We start from the raw sequence: 13,215 nt of genomic DNA, 5'->3' as shown, positions 1-13,215 counted from the left end.
ACAATTTACTAGTGCCAATCAACTAGGCTGGTGATTGTTAAACAATCACCTCCAAGAACGCTGCTGCAATGATTCACCGTCAAAGCTAGCTAGAGCTGGGTACGTACTGGACTAACGCCGTGTTTAGTTCCCAAATTCAAAGTTCCAAAAAAAAAAAAATTCCGCCACCTGCATGGAGATTTAAATCTAGACGAAATAAAAAAACGTATTGCACAGTTTGACTGTAAATCGCGAGATGAATCTAATGAACCTAATTAGACCGTAACTAGACGCTAAATTACTACAATAATGCTATAGTAAACAATCTCTAATGATGGATTAATTAGACTCATTAACTTCGTCTCGCGATTTACAGATGAGTTCTGTAATTAATTTTGTGATTAGTCTATGTTTAGTACTTCAAATGTAGAAAGATGCTTTTTCAAAAATTTTACGGGAGACAACTAAACAGGGCCTAATGTGTGCGATGGTGCCCCAATTATTACTTCAAGGGGGCCCACCAGGTTCTCTGTCTACATTCCGGTGACATTATGCCCCGCATAGGGCATCTGTACTGTATCTTGGTTGGTTGATTTGCTTGCGCATTTTTCAACTTTAGGCGGTGGCAAGTAACTTTAGACTAGGACTTCACCACCTTTGATCATCGATGCCATCTTTTCTGTAAAGGTTTCCAGGAGCAAAGAACGTCTGGTCGACTGAAGGCCGGTTAGGGTTAGGGGGACGATTCTGCGGCTTGCTTTTGGCCGGTCGATCACTACTAGTGGAGGTGTGTGCTTGCATTGCTTGCTTCAGTTGGGTCCTCTTTTTGTTGGTGTCAATGTGCGATAGTAGCAAGTATATATGGCAAAAATAGCAAGTACCTATAGGCCTAGCTATATATGACAAGATATTGTATATATAATTTATACATTAGCGCATATTAATTAAAATACTAGCTATATATATAAGGTCATTGTTTTTCCCCACCCCCGGTCTAAAAGGTGATGTGTAGTGCAGTTGAGTGTGTCACATGATATTCCAATAACTAAGAAAATATAATGGACATGTTCCAAGGCCGCCGCTTTATTTGACTGCAGGATTATTGTGGAATTAACAGAGACTCTTGATAGTTAGTGATTGCCTGATGGGTGACGACACAGTCGGTTGGCATTGCGTTTGCAGTGCTTCTTTCTTTCTTTCTTTCTTTCTTTCAACAAGACAAGTTTAGGAGGAGCTAGCTGTTTATAGATTACCAGCAGAGAGTCCAACCCGATCATTTGCCATGTCCACGGTAAGGTCATGCTACTTACTAGCTAAGGTTCTTCAGGCCTTTAGATGCATATGATCGTCTCTCTCTCTCTCTCTCTCTCTCTCTCTCGCGCGCGCGCGCGCGCGCGCCGCTCCAGCCTGATCCAACCGAGACTATTAGCTAGATTAGGGTCGCGCTGCTGCTGCCTCACATGCCATCGATGATTGATCAACAGCATGCATGTATGTCGTCATCCGCCGGCCTGTTTCCTTTCGGTTTAAATACGCATATACAAATTAGTGACAGACAGGTGCGTTACGTACGTCGGTCTTGTTTGGTTAGGGCAAGACAAAACGAAGGAACAGTGTCTAGCTTTCCTCGTGGCTTATTACAAGGGATCTAGCCATGCCCATGCATGTCGACTGTCGTCATAGATCGAGCAACCGGCCTGCCGAAGAGTAATTAATTTTTTTTTGAATGGTCACGGGGGAGTATCCCCACCTGAATTGTATTCAAAAAGTGTGGCAGACCACATATCAAAATGTCTTATTTTTAGGAAAAATGAGACAAAACTCACATTGCTCGGTTAATTTGAAAAAACCTGGCTAAAATCTCAACAACCACTTAGCTAAACTAGGTCTAAACCAATTCCAGAGCCCAAACACATGGGCAAATTTATGGCATAATCACGAATGGAAAAACACACGCACACCCCAGCATAAGGGTGGAAATGTAGCACAACCACGGATAGCAACAAAGCTATTGCCGGCCTTAGGAAGCTAGGGTAGTCGCTTGCGCCGTCTTCCGACGATGTACCGCACCACGGTCCGCTGCAAGCCAAGTCGTCTCACGAAGTCGTAGCTGCAAGCGCCGCCCATTTACGCTGCCCCACGCCGCACATAGTTGCCGTCGTGGTTCGCTGCAAGCAGCCAGCCGACAACGACGAGACAACCCCTAGCCGCCAACTAGCCATCAATGTCATATGCTGATTTGGTTCTCAAGCAGCGATGCCTCCGAGGAGGGGCCGTCGCCGCCGATCGCCACGAGCCATGACCGCAGGCTGCAACGGAACAGGTTCTCCAACGACGACGCTTCCAACGAAGGAACGACGCCGAGGGCGCCGCCGCCACCCGCCTGAGCGAACTCAGACAAGGTTTTCACCGAGAGAGACCTGTTAGGGAGAGGAGGGCACCTCGACAACGCCCCCAAGGGGAAACACGGCGTCCACTGAACGTCGTCGTTGCCGGCCCGGCCAGAGGCTGGGCAAGACTTTCGTCTGGCAAATCCCTCGTCCCCTAGTTGCCGCAGCACCATGCGCCCTCTGCTGCTGTCTCCGTTGCTGCCAGCTCCATGATTGCACGTGCCACGGCCGCAACCGCAGCAGAGGTGGCCGCCGGTCACCATGGCGCTCGCACGCGCGCCCACGACGGACACACCCGCGTGGGTGATGCCGCCGCCGCCGCACAGGGGCGTCGGGGGTCCCACAACGTGCCTCCGGCCCTGGGGCGCTGGATCCGGCCGCCGGCGACCACGTGCAACCGGCCACGTGCCGCGACGGACACTCCGCGTAGATCCGGCCAGGGGGTCGCGCTGCCCCGGGCCGCCGCTGCCGCCTCCATGGTCGGCACCGCCACAAGCCCGCCGTGTGGGGGCCGCAACGCGTAGATCAGCCCCCGGGGGTGCTGGATCCGGTTCCCCGGACACCGGATCCGCAGCCCCAGGCCGCCGCCGCCGCCACCGAGCCCGGCACCGGCGCTGCTCGTCGTGCGCGGATGTGCCTGCTCGCGCACAGGAGAGGCCCCGCCGCCGCCTTCCCCGTAGGTGCACGGGCTTCCGGCGCCCTACTCCGGCAGCGGCGAGGTGGACGGGGAGGTCGGGAGGGGGTGCGCTGCGGCGGGGGTGGGCACCGCCCAAGTCGCCTCCGAGGGAGACGACGCGGGGGCTTTGCGGTCTTACTTGCCATAGGAACTGCAATTCGATTTTGCACTACTAGAAAAGAGACCTTTGGTACCGGTTTTTCCAACCGGTACCCGGAAAGTGGTACCAATGGTTAGGGTCATCAGCACCGGGTAAAAGAACCGGTGCCTAAGGCTCTCTTACCAAAATATTTTTGTCAAAAAGGTCTGGCCGGGATTCGAACTCAGGATCTCTGACTTCACATGCACCTTTCTTACCATCTTACCTACACATCACTTCTGATGGGAAGATAGATATTTTCCTTTTAAAGTAATCCATGGATGAGCCTAAGGTACCGGTTGGTAACACCAACCGGTACCTAAGGCTCCTGAGATACCGGTTAGTAACACCAACCGGTACCTAAGGCTCATCCATAAGCACCGGTTGGTGGTACCACCCGGTACTAATGTAAAAATTACCACCCGGTGTCTATGGAGAGCCTTAGGTACCGGTTGGTGTTATCAACCGGTACCTAAGGCTTGTCCATAGGTTCCATCTAGTATAGGTACCGGTTTATCTTCATACCGGTACTTTTGGGGTGGACCTTTGGCGTGTTTTCTAGTAGTGTTGGCATGGTAAAAATTGAAAGCCAACCCAAGTGTAATTAATTTTCTGCAGGCTTCCGAACCATCTTAATAATTAATGAATTTGGGAGTTATCGATCATGAATTTCAATCGACACCCTAAACGTCCCCATAGACCGTCCCATGGAGATCGGAAGGCAGGCTTCTTTTCTTCTCCACCGACCCCCTCGTGTTGACATGTACAAGCTACCCCGCCCTACTTCAGTCCACTCCTGCTCCCCTCACGTCGGCGCTGTTCCCGCGCCCTGCCGCCCTCGCACCGACGCTGCTCGTCTCAACGCCTCCGAAGGAAACGACTTTCTTTTCCCACACTTCCATTTGCTCAGTTTGCATCAGGTAGGGGGATCTAAAGGCACATCGCCAAGAGGGAGAGTTGGATCAATCTGGTGTCGGATCGATGCACTGTCGGGTGGTTCCTCCAACAACCTTTGATGGCCGATGCTTGAGGATCTGGTCAATAATGCTGAGCAATTCAACGTGTATGATGGCTGCATTGGTGAGCTACTTGCACATAGAATTGTTGAATGTTTGAGTATCTGATTTATTTACAAATGAATTGTAGCTCTGTTGAGAGGTTTTGAATATGGAGAGTCAAGATATACATAGTTTGTTGGATATCATATTTTTTAGGAAGATTTCTATTTTTACAAAGGAGTTAAAATCTGTAAATTTAGCTAATATATTGTATTAGAGCGGCCCTGCTTATCTCACTTCCATGACAGCCAGAGGCGTGGACCGGCTCATTAGGGACGCTCTCAGTGGGTTGATTATAACCATGTGTCTAGCCTCCTGCGGACTAGTGGCAAAACCTTGGAATACAAATCGTGTTGTTAAAGATTGATCTGGGCCCAATTGCGTGCGAACTTCCTCTGATGGGCTTCGTTCGGCCCATATGCTAGTCGCCAGCAGCAACCAAGTTACCGTGTGTGTGTCTGGTTCGGCTTCACAATTTGCTTAGGCTTCCTCTTTTTAATTCGCGCGGCAGCATTATGAGCGGCCAATTTTTGAATGTTTCCACCCGGCGTCCAAACGCCACCTCTCGTCTCCACTGACGCGACGCCGCCCCCCCCCACCCCCCCCCCCCCCCCCAACCCCAGGTGAGCAGTCCCCTCCCATCCCTCTCGTTCAATCCCTCCTTCCACAACCCTTGCCCCATCGCGAGTCGTCCCCACCGGATCGGTGGGTCCTGGCGCCTTGCTTCCAGCGAGCCGTTCCCGCATCTCATTTTCTTTGGACAGGGGCAAGCAATTCTAGTTCAATCTTGCGCCGTCTAAGTATACGCACCTTTCCATCTGTGTGAATTTTGCCGGTACATTCTTAGGTTACACTTAAGATCCCCGAGTTCAGGAATCTTGTTGAGGCGAATTGATTCGTGTTGGTTCTAGCCCGATGTCGGAGTGGGAGCTCGGTTTGCTGCATCAAACCCATCTCACTTCCTAAACGGGTCAGCCCACAAGGCAACATGACAGCCATGGATCCACGTCCCCGCCCCTCCTTACGGGCCCACCAACCCGCTCGCCGCTCCAATTTCAAAACCTCCGTCTCCTTTTTTCCCCGCTGCAAAAAGGAAAGCTGCAAATGAGGCAGCCGCCTCCAGCTGTTTTAATCGCAATTAGTGCGCGCTAATCAAATGCCAAAGCCACCCGGACCTGACCGTTGCGAGCCATCCCCATCCATACTCCACACCGCCCTCGCCGCGCCGCGCCGGGCCTGGGATTCTCTCGCAGGTTTGTCTCTTGCTTCTTCTCGATTCCGCCGCGCGCCGCCGCCGCTCCGATCTCCACTCTCCAGCCTCCAGGGTCGAGGTTTGCGAACTATCGTTCGGGTTTAGTTCCTGTTGGAGTTGATACGGGGGGTTCTGGATTCCGCGTTGGGTTTTAGGGTGATTAGTGCGCCGGGATCAAGGGCCGAAGGGGAGCCCTTGGGTCGTCGGTGGCTCTAGGATCAGAGGTCGATGGGACATGGTCCGCGAGACGAATTTTTGTTCGAGACTGGTTTTAAGGGTTCAGTTGTCGCTGCTGGTCCTGGAATGAGGGTTGGATTCGGCGGTTCGGTGTCCTAGGATGTAGGATCGAGGATCAAACGAATACCACTGCCTTCTCTGGTGTGTTGGTGGTCGTGCGTGTAACTTGTTCGATTGATTTCTTACGGGAGGTGCTGTGATGCGGGGATGGACCACGTGTGCATTTCAGTTGGGAGGTGTCAGCTAGTTCAATTCCTGGCCTAGGATACGTGGAATACTGAAAATTTTCTCCTTCATTCTCAGTTTCTTTTCTGTCTCCCGATTCTACCTGTTAGTATTATTTTTTTCATTTTCCGGCTACTTCGCGAAGAGAGCATTTGCTATCTGGTTATTCTGATGTACAACCTTGCTACCTAATGTGTTTCATAGTTTATTCTTTTGCTCACCACGATCCATCTATTCAGGGACTCTATTTGTGGGGAATCTATGAATCTTCCACACGTCTGAAACATGAAAAGATTCTTTTTCTTTGGGTCCTCCACTGCAAATGCGGGTGAGGAAAATGGGACACCAGGCAATGATAGCAGGACCAAGCATACAAATACACTGGAGACAGGAGATGAGGGCACGGGAAGTTCTGGTTCCTGCAGCACAAGGTTGTCAAGATCCAGAAGCCATCGTCAAAAGCGGAATAAGGACGAACCGGGCAATCCGAAGCAGCTCAGGAGGTCCATGTCATTCTCATCCACGGCAAGAAACAGTTGCTTGGACGAACGATGCTTTAGCTTCTCTGGTGACGTTCCATGCTCATTGTATGATGAATCCGATGCACCTCAGCATCCCAAAGATGCCATGTAAGTGGTTTCCATTGCCTGATGATTACTATCAGTACTCCCTTATAATCTATGATGTATGCCACGATTGAAATAATGGTACTGCCTATAAACAGGTGTTGCATATTTTCCATGTTTATACATGTTATTAAATGAAAAAAAGGGAAAATGCATATAGAACAAGAAAGGAAATGGGAGACAAACCGGGATATGTTCGTTGTGTGAATCTGCAAACTCTACTCATTTGAATTATTAAATGATTATTTGCTTTTGGCAAAGGGGGCTCTTTACAATTGTTTAGTTTCATTACACATGCAGATTTTCCCTGACATCTATCATCTGTGCTAGAAGTGATTGCATACAGATTACGTTGTTCCATTCTCACCAAAATATATATATTCTTGTGATTGAGTTCCACTTTAACACTAGCATCTTTGTGGCAAATCCCATTTTGATCTGATGGCCACGTGTATCATGGCTCATTTTATTCATCATGTTATTTGAAAAAAATGATTTTAACAGTAATTTTAACTTGCAGTCCCAACATGTGGTCACCAGAAAGAAATCCAATATGGAGAGAATATGCAATACAGATCCCTAAAGAACATTCTACCATCGAAAATGATTCTCCTTGTTCAAGATGTTCATGCTCAGCAGGGCACTCTCCTGTTAGCTCTCCCATTGCTCTCCGATGCAGGCCAACAAGAGTAAGCAATTTATTAAACAAGAATGAAGTACTAGATCGATACATGGATACATGAAGATGCAACAGTAAATGAGAAACAGAAGCAGTACTCCTCTGCCACATCTATGGTTTCTAATTTGGGAAGGCCACCTCGACCCCAACCAACAGTACCATCTATACCAAAGTCAACGAAAAATACTACAGAGAGCTACCTAGATGTGGACTTAAAAGATGTTTGGCTTCGGCAAATTGCTCAAGAAGGTACAGGAGATACCTGCAAGATTACAGTTATGTGCAATGCAAGTAGAAACCACATAAGCATGTCAGATGCTTTTGAGAGAGAAAGTGCTACTTCTGTTGAAGATATTTATGAAGATTTGCAAGATGTGAGACCTCCTAGTGTTAATTGTCCCTCCACTTCTTCTACCTCAGGTATGATCTCAGGACTCTTCCATTCAATGAAGACTCATGGTTTTGTGATGCTTCTCAATATTTTCACGATTGATTTTGCATTAGGGGAGGAAGAAACTGATGACAGGTTGCTTCAAAGAGCTAAAGAAGTTGAGTCAAGGTTTATTGTTCCTTGTGGAGAAGAATATGAATTCAGCATGCTCAGAGATAAGCGAATGAGCTCAAATGACATGCTTCAATTGATCCAGCAATTGACAGAAGATAGGAAACAATTAGCACATGAACTGTCTTCACAGATCAAGGCACGTGTTGCAGAAAGATTTTCTGCCAAAGAGCAATACAAGCAATCAAAGAAAGAGTTAGATACCAGAACTAGGAGGCTGGAGAAGGAGAACAGTGAAATACAGACTACACTTGAGAGAGAAATGGACAGAAGGTCACATGATTGGTCATTGGTCCATCAGACTTTCAAGATTTCAATCTGAAGAAGAGAGACTAAATGAACGGGTGAGAGCTTGCAGAGCAAAATGTCTCATTTCAGAGAGAAGTTACTTTTCTAGAAGCAAACAAGGCTGAAGCTTCAACTAAAGCAGCAAGTTTGGAAATGCAAAACAGCAAACTAAATGATGATCTAGATAAACTCAGAATGGAGCATGAGAAGCTCCAGAATTCCTCAGTAGATTTGCATGCTCGTTTTGCTGAGGTCGTGGAGGAAAGGGACCACATCCGGAAATACTTGAAGGACAAGGAGGGAGAGAACAAAGCATTGCACAAAGTGATTGCAAGACTACAAACAACATGTAATAAATTGGAAAGGACAATTACAGGCCTGAGACAAGGATGTACAGATGAATTAGATAAGAAATTTGTTGAGTGTGCCAGTGATAAAACTAGAAAAATTGCAAATGGAACTTATTAGACTGACAGGGGTGGAGCAAAAGTTGAGAGGCGAAATTCAATCTTGTCATCTTGAAGTAAAGTCCCTTAGACAAGAGAATATTACACTCTTAAACCGTATGCAAGGTGCTGGAAATGGAGCCAGCTTCTGCTCAATTCGCCTTGACCAAGAGCTTCAGGCTAGAGTGACCAGTTTACAGATGCAAGGCTTGTCATTGCTTGATAAGATCAGCCAACTTTGCACCAAATTGTTGGATTTGATCAAACAGAAGAAACATGAAAATGAACTTTTAAGTGGCAATGATGTGTTTGTAGGAAAGGTAGGATACGTATAATGCGGTCGATTGTATTGCAATGAGCCCCTTGGGCGGTATATATAGGAGTACAAGACTTGGAGGGCAAGGCACCTCCCCTAGAGATAAGGAAGGCTATCACGGGATTACATCAATCCTAAACTACCATATCTGGAGTTGCCTAATATACTCTAACATCCCCCCGCAGTCGTAGCGGTAGCAACACGAACGGTCAGACTGGAGAACAATGGAGACGTATCCCCCCTGCAGTCGGAATGCCGGTGCGAAAGCTTTGACTGGAGACTCATGCAGATGATAGCCCTTTAGTGCTGTAGTAGCCGAAGTCGAGGTGGACGTGGTTGAAGCCGTGGAGGGGGCGCGGGTCGAAGCGTCGTCGAGGTGCTCGAGTACACAAACTCAGCAGCTTCTTGCCGAAGATAGCAGCAGGACGGTGCGGCGGATGACGATGGTAGATGGCGCGGTTTGCGACTTAGGTCATGCTCAGGACAGGGGTGGCGACGGCGCAGATTGCAGCAAGTGTCACGCTCAGATCAGGGGTGGCGACGACATCTTCCTTCAGGAACATCGGTGGCGATGTCCGCGCGAGAACGACTGGAGGCGCGGAGGCGGATCGAGCGCCTGCTTGACAAAGACCGGCGGCGAGTAGCACCACCGCCTGAAAAGGCGGCGACACCGGTAGGGTGGCTTGATCACGAACGTCGTCGCTGCAGCCTAGAGGGCGCAGCAACAACCTCGTCCTTCGTGAGGGTCGACGATGGATCGAAGACGAACGGCAGGGCGACGCAAACCGATCTAAGATCGGAAAAAGGAAAAATCAGCAGCAGCATCAAGACGAACCTGCGGGTGCAATCTCGGGTGCACCAAATAATGCCCCCCCAAACCTTATCCTCATCCGCCTGTTGGCCAGAGGACAAAGGAAGGGGCAAAAACAGAGGGGGCGAGACCCGAGCGGCCTCTGCTCCAGCTGCGGGGTGGACCGGCGGCCCCCGAGCCGCCCTCGCAGCCGCATCCTCGCGCACAAGGCGGCGGCGGAAGCGGTGCTGAGGACGAAGGGGACGCAGGCTTGACTGCGCGGAGGAGAGAGCCGGCGATGGAAGGCGGGAGGGGCGAAGCCCCAGGGCGCTGCGGCCCGGCGGCGACGTCGATTGGCGGTGCGGTGGCCTGCCGGCCCCGATGGCGCAGTGGCCTGGCATCCCCGCAGTGGTCCTCTGCAGCCACGCACTCACGCTCATGGCAGCGGTGCGGCGGCGCTGGTAGGAGTCGGGGCGCCTGGCCTGATGCGCGGGAGGGGCGGGCGGATCCGGATGCGGAGCCGAGATGGAGGATGACACGGAGGCATGCAGGCCCAGTGGCGCCCCCATGGCGATGTGGTACCCGACGTGGACGTCGAGCGGCGCCGCCATGGGGCGGCCAGGGAAGAGGTAGGTCCTTCTGCTGTGCTTGACGACGGCGGCGGCGCGGATCAGAGGGATCCACGGCGCATCCTAGGAGGGCGCTGCCCCCGGCGGAGATCAATCTCGATCTCCCCGGGGGCGCGCGGGTGCAGCGGAAGCGGCGGCGCGGCTAGGGTTAGGATCTCGTAACCTAGGCGTCTGATGCCATGTAGGAAAGGTAGGATACGTATAATGCTGTCGATTGTATTGCAATGAGCCCCTTGGGCGGTATATATAGGAGTACAAGACTTGGAGGGCAAGGCACCTCCCCTAGAGATAAGGAAGGCTATCACGGGATTACATCAATCCTAAACTACCATATCTGGAGTTGCCTAATATACTCTAACAGTGTTAACAGTCAGTGATTACACTTTTGAGTATCAGAGCATCAAAGGAGGAATTGAAAGTCTGAAGCAAAGTTTAAAGACAATCAATTATGTACTAAGTGAAAAGCTAAATGTACAACAAAAATCTGGTGAGATTGCTGGAAGTTGTCCTTCCAGGGAGCAAATGGTGAGCTATTTCTGGTACAAAAGGACTTTTGCTATTTGAAGCAAATTTAAAAAGTTGTGACAGTAAAGTTTCTCCATAAGTATGTTTCTGGATAGTTATGTTCTATAGAACGTGCTTTTCTGAAACTTCCTACAATAAGAATTTACATAGGATGCCTATAGTCCACTTAGTAGTGATTTAACTTTTATGAAAAGTTGAAATGGTTTAATGGTTTTAGTAATTTAGTTTCTTAAGCATATTTTGCCACCACTGAATAACTTCCACTCTTATGTAGGATGATTTTGAACACAAGCTGAAAGAAGAGACTATGCTGAGCAAAGTACTAAAAGAGGCAGTCTTGTCAAAGGAACTTGACATTGAACAACTGGAAGCGGGTCTAGCATCTTCACTTCGTCTCCAAGATGTTATGAGAAACGAGATCCAGAGAGTTCAGGATGAACTTTCTTGCATCACCCACGAGACTAAACAGTTAGAGCTTCAGGTAATATCACATACTTACTCCCCAATAAACCAACAGTTCAATATCTTTTCTCTGATCAAAGTAGGATTTTGAGAATGATTTCCCGTTCATCATGTATTACTGTGAAGTTATCGGGTGTTAGCTTTGTAATATTCAGGTTTCAGTATCTTTCAAAAATCAAAATACTTATAAGCAGGCTTTTGCTGAACGACTTGGTTAGAGGACGGGAGATTTAACTTCCATCTCATTGGTCTAAAAATTCTATGTTAACAGTACAAATCCATTGTGCTACTCATTACTTTTCAAAATTTGACATCTTGCTTAGAATCTATGATAAAATATGCCCAAGTCGAGATTTATTCTACTGTAGATGCTCTTCCAATAAGTTTTCCGGAACCACTTCTAAACTTAGGATGATGCGAGGTAGCATATAAAACAATATATTGTGGTTTTAGAGGCATCTGGTCAGCAAGTATTCATTCCAGGGATCATCACTGCTAGTCGTAAAAGAAAGGAAGTCCTGAGAAGAATAAAGTAGATATTTGTGTACACCAAGTGGATTGTGCAGATCAATTTGCCGATGCCTAAATAGGCAGCAATTGACAACCAATCATTGGTTATTTTGGTACCATCCGAAAAGGCATGATTCTTGAAACAGGTAGTCTAATACTCTAGGATGTTGTTCCATGTTAGATGCTATATATATATCTTAGATTTCAGCTTCATGTTCATATGATAGTTTTTCTCGTGGTCCTTTACCTGAAGTGGTTTTTGATCATCGACAGTCTATATGCTCCATTGTTACAAATTTAGTGCACTGCACTTTACAGGTATCCAAGAAGGATGAAGCAATGAATGAGATACAACAGGATTTCCAAGAATCTGCAAAGGAGCTTACTGCTCTCCGCGGGACACTAAAAACAGTGACCGAGGAGAGGGACCTGTCGTGGCAGGAAGCAAAGCAGCTGAGAAGAAACATCAGCATCAAGCAGATCATGGTGTCACTGAAGAAGAAGATCGAAGCCCTGGACGAAGACATACTTCTCAAGGAGGGGCAGATCACAATACTGCAGGACAGCATCGAGAAGCAGTTCGACATCATCTGCAGCCCCAGGTCGATGAGGGAGTCTGACATGGAATGAAGAGTGTGACGCCAAGAACATTTTGTTTTTTACAGCATGCATGATCCTTTGAGATATTATGTTTATTTCCTGAAAGATGCATGCTTGTGAATAGGTCGTTCATACGCTTCTACAGTGTCTTCGTGCAGTACACCATAGTGGCTTGTTTTGCTACTCAGTGGCCCGGTTTACACCGTTTGTAAAGCGTGCATACCTTGGGGCATGTTAAAAAGTAGTCCTTGTACCGTCAGTCCGTCACTTGTCAATAGCATTTTAATATTACTGTCAGGACTTCATTTACTGATGCATGCTTAATGAACACTTAGTTGTTTTCTAGCAATCTCCAGACATCAAAGTACTCCACGAAATGGTGTCCCTCAGGCAGGCATGTCCTGAAACAGCTGCTGTGCTTCATGCATTAGGTCCCTTCTCAATAGACCAGCCAAAACAGCATTCCACGATGCTATGTGTGACTTGTCTGACAATCTGAATTGCATCTGGGCAAGGCCTACCAATAAGACCACTGCAAGCATAGAAATGGATCAGGGTCGCTTGCACAAATGCAGATGCATTAAAACCGTTCTTCAGAATAACACTGTGCAGTTGCTGGCCTTGTGCGACAAGAGAGTACCGAGCACATGCCTTGACCAAATCAACAAGCAGTGTCTCGTTGCCATTTTCATCTGCTTTGTGGCTGGCAAGCAACGAGGGGCATGAAGAAGCAAGGCGCCCTGGAAGTTTTTTTTTTGTGACTCTGGAAGTTGGGCTGCTGCATTGCGCGGCGGCGACGGGGGCGGTGCCTCGGGCCCAGCGCACC

The 13,215-nt window shown here is 48.5% G+C and overlaps 1 pseudogene; it reads left to right on the top strand.

The window, feature by feature from the left end:
• Positions 1-5,501: 5,501 nt before the first annotated feature.
• LOC120697660 lies at positions 5,502-12,698 on the top strand (annotated as a pseudogene).
• Positions 12,699-13,215: the final 517 nt, after the last annotated feature.

The sequence above is a fragment of the Panicum virgatum genome, chromosome 3K (genome assembly GCF_016808335.1).
Source record: "Panicum virgatum strain AP13 chromosome 3K, P.virgatum_v5, whole genome shotgun sequence".
NCBI lineage: Eukaryota > Viridiplantae > Streptophyta > Magnoliopsida > Poales > Poaceae > Panicum > Panicum virgatum.
Note: the sequence above shows the minus strand (reverse complement) of the source record. Positions and strands in the feature narration are given on the sequence as shown.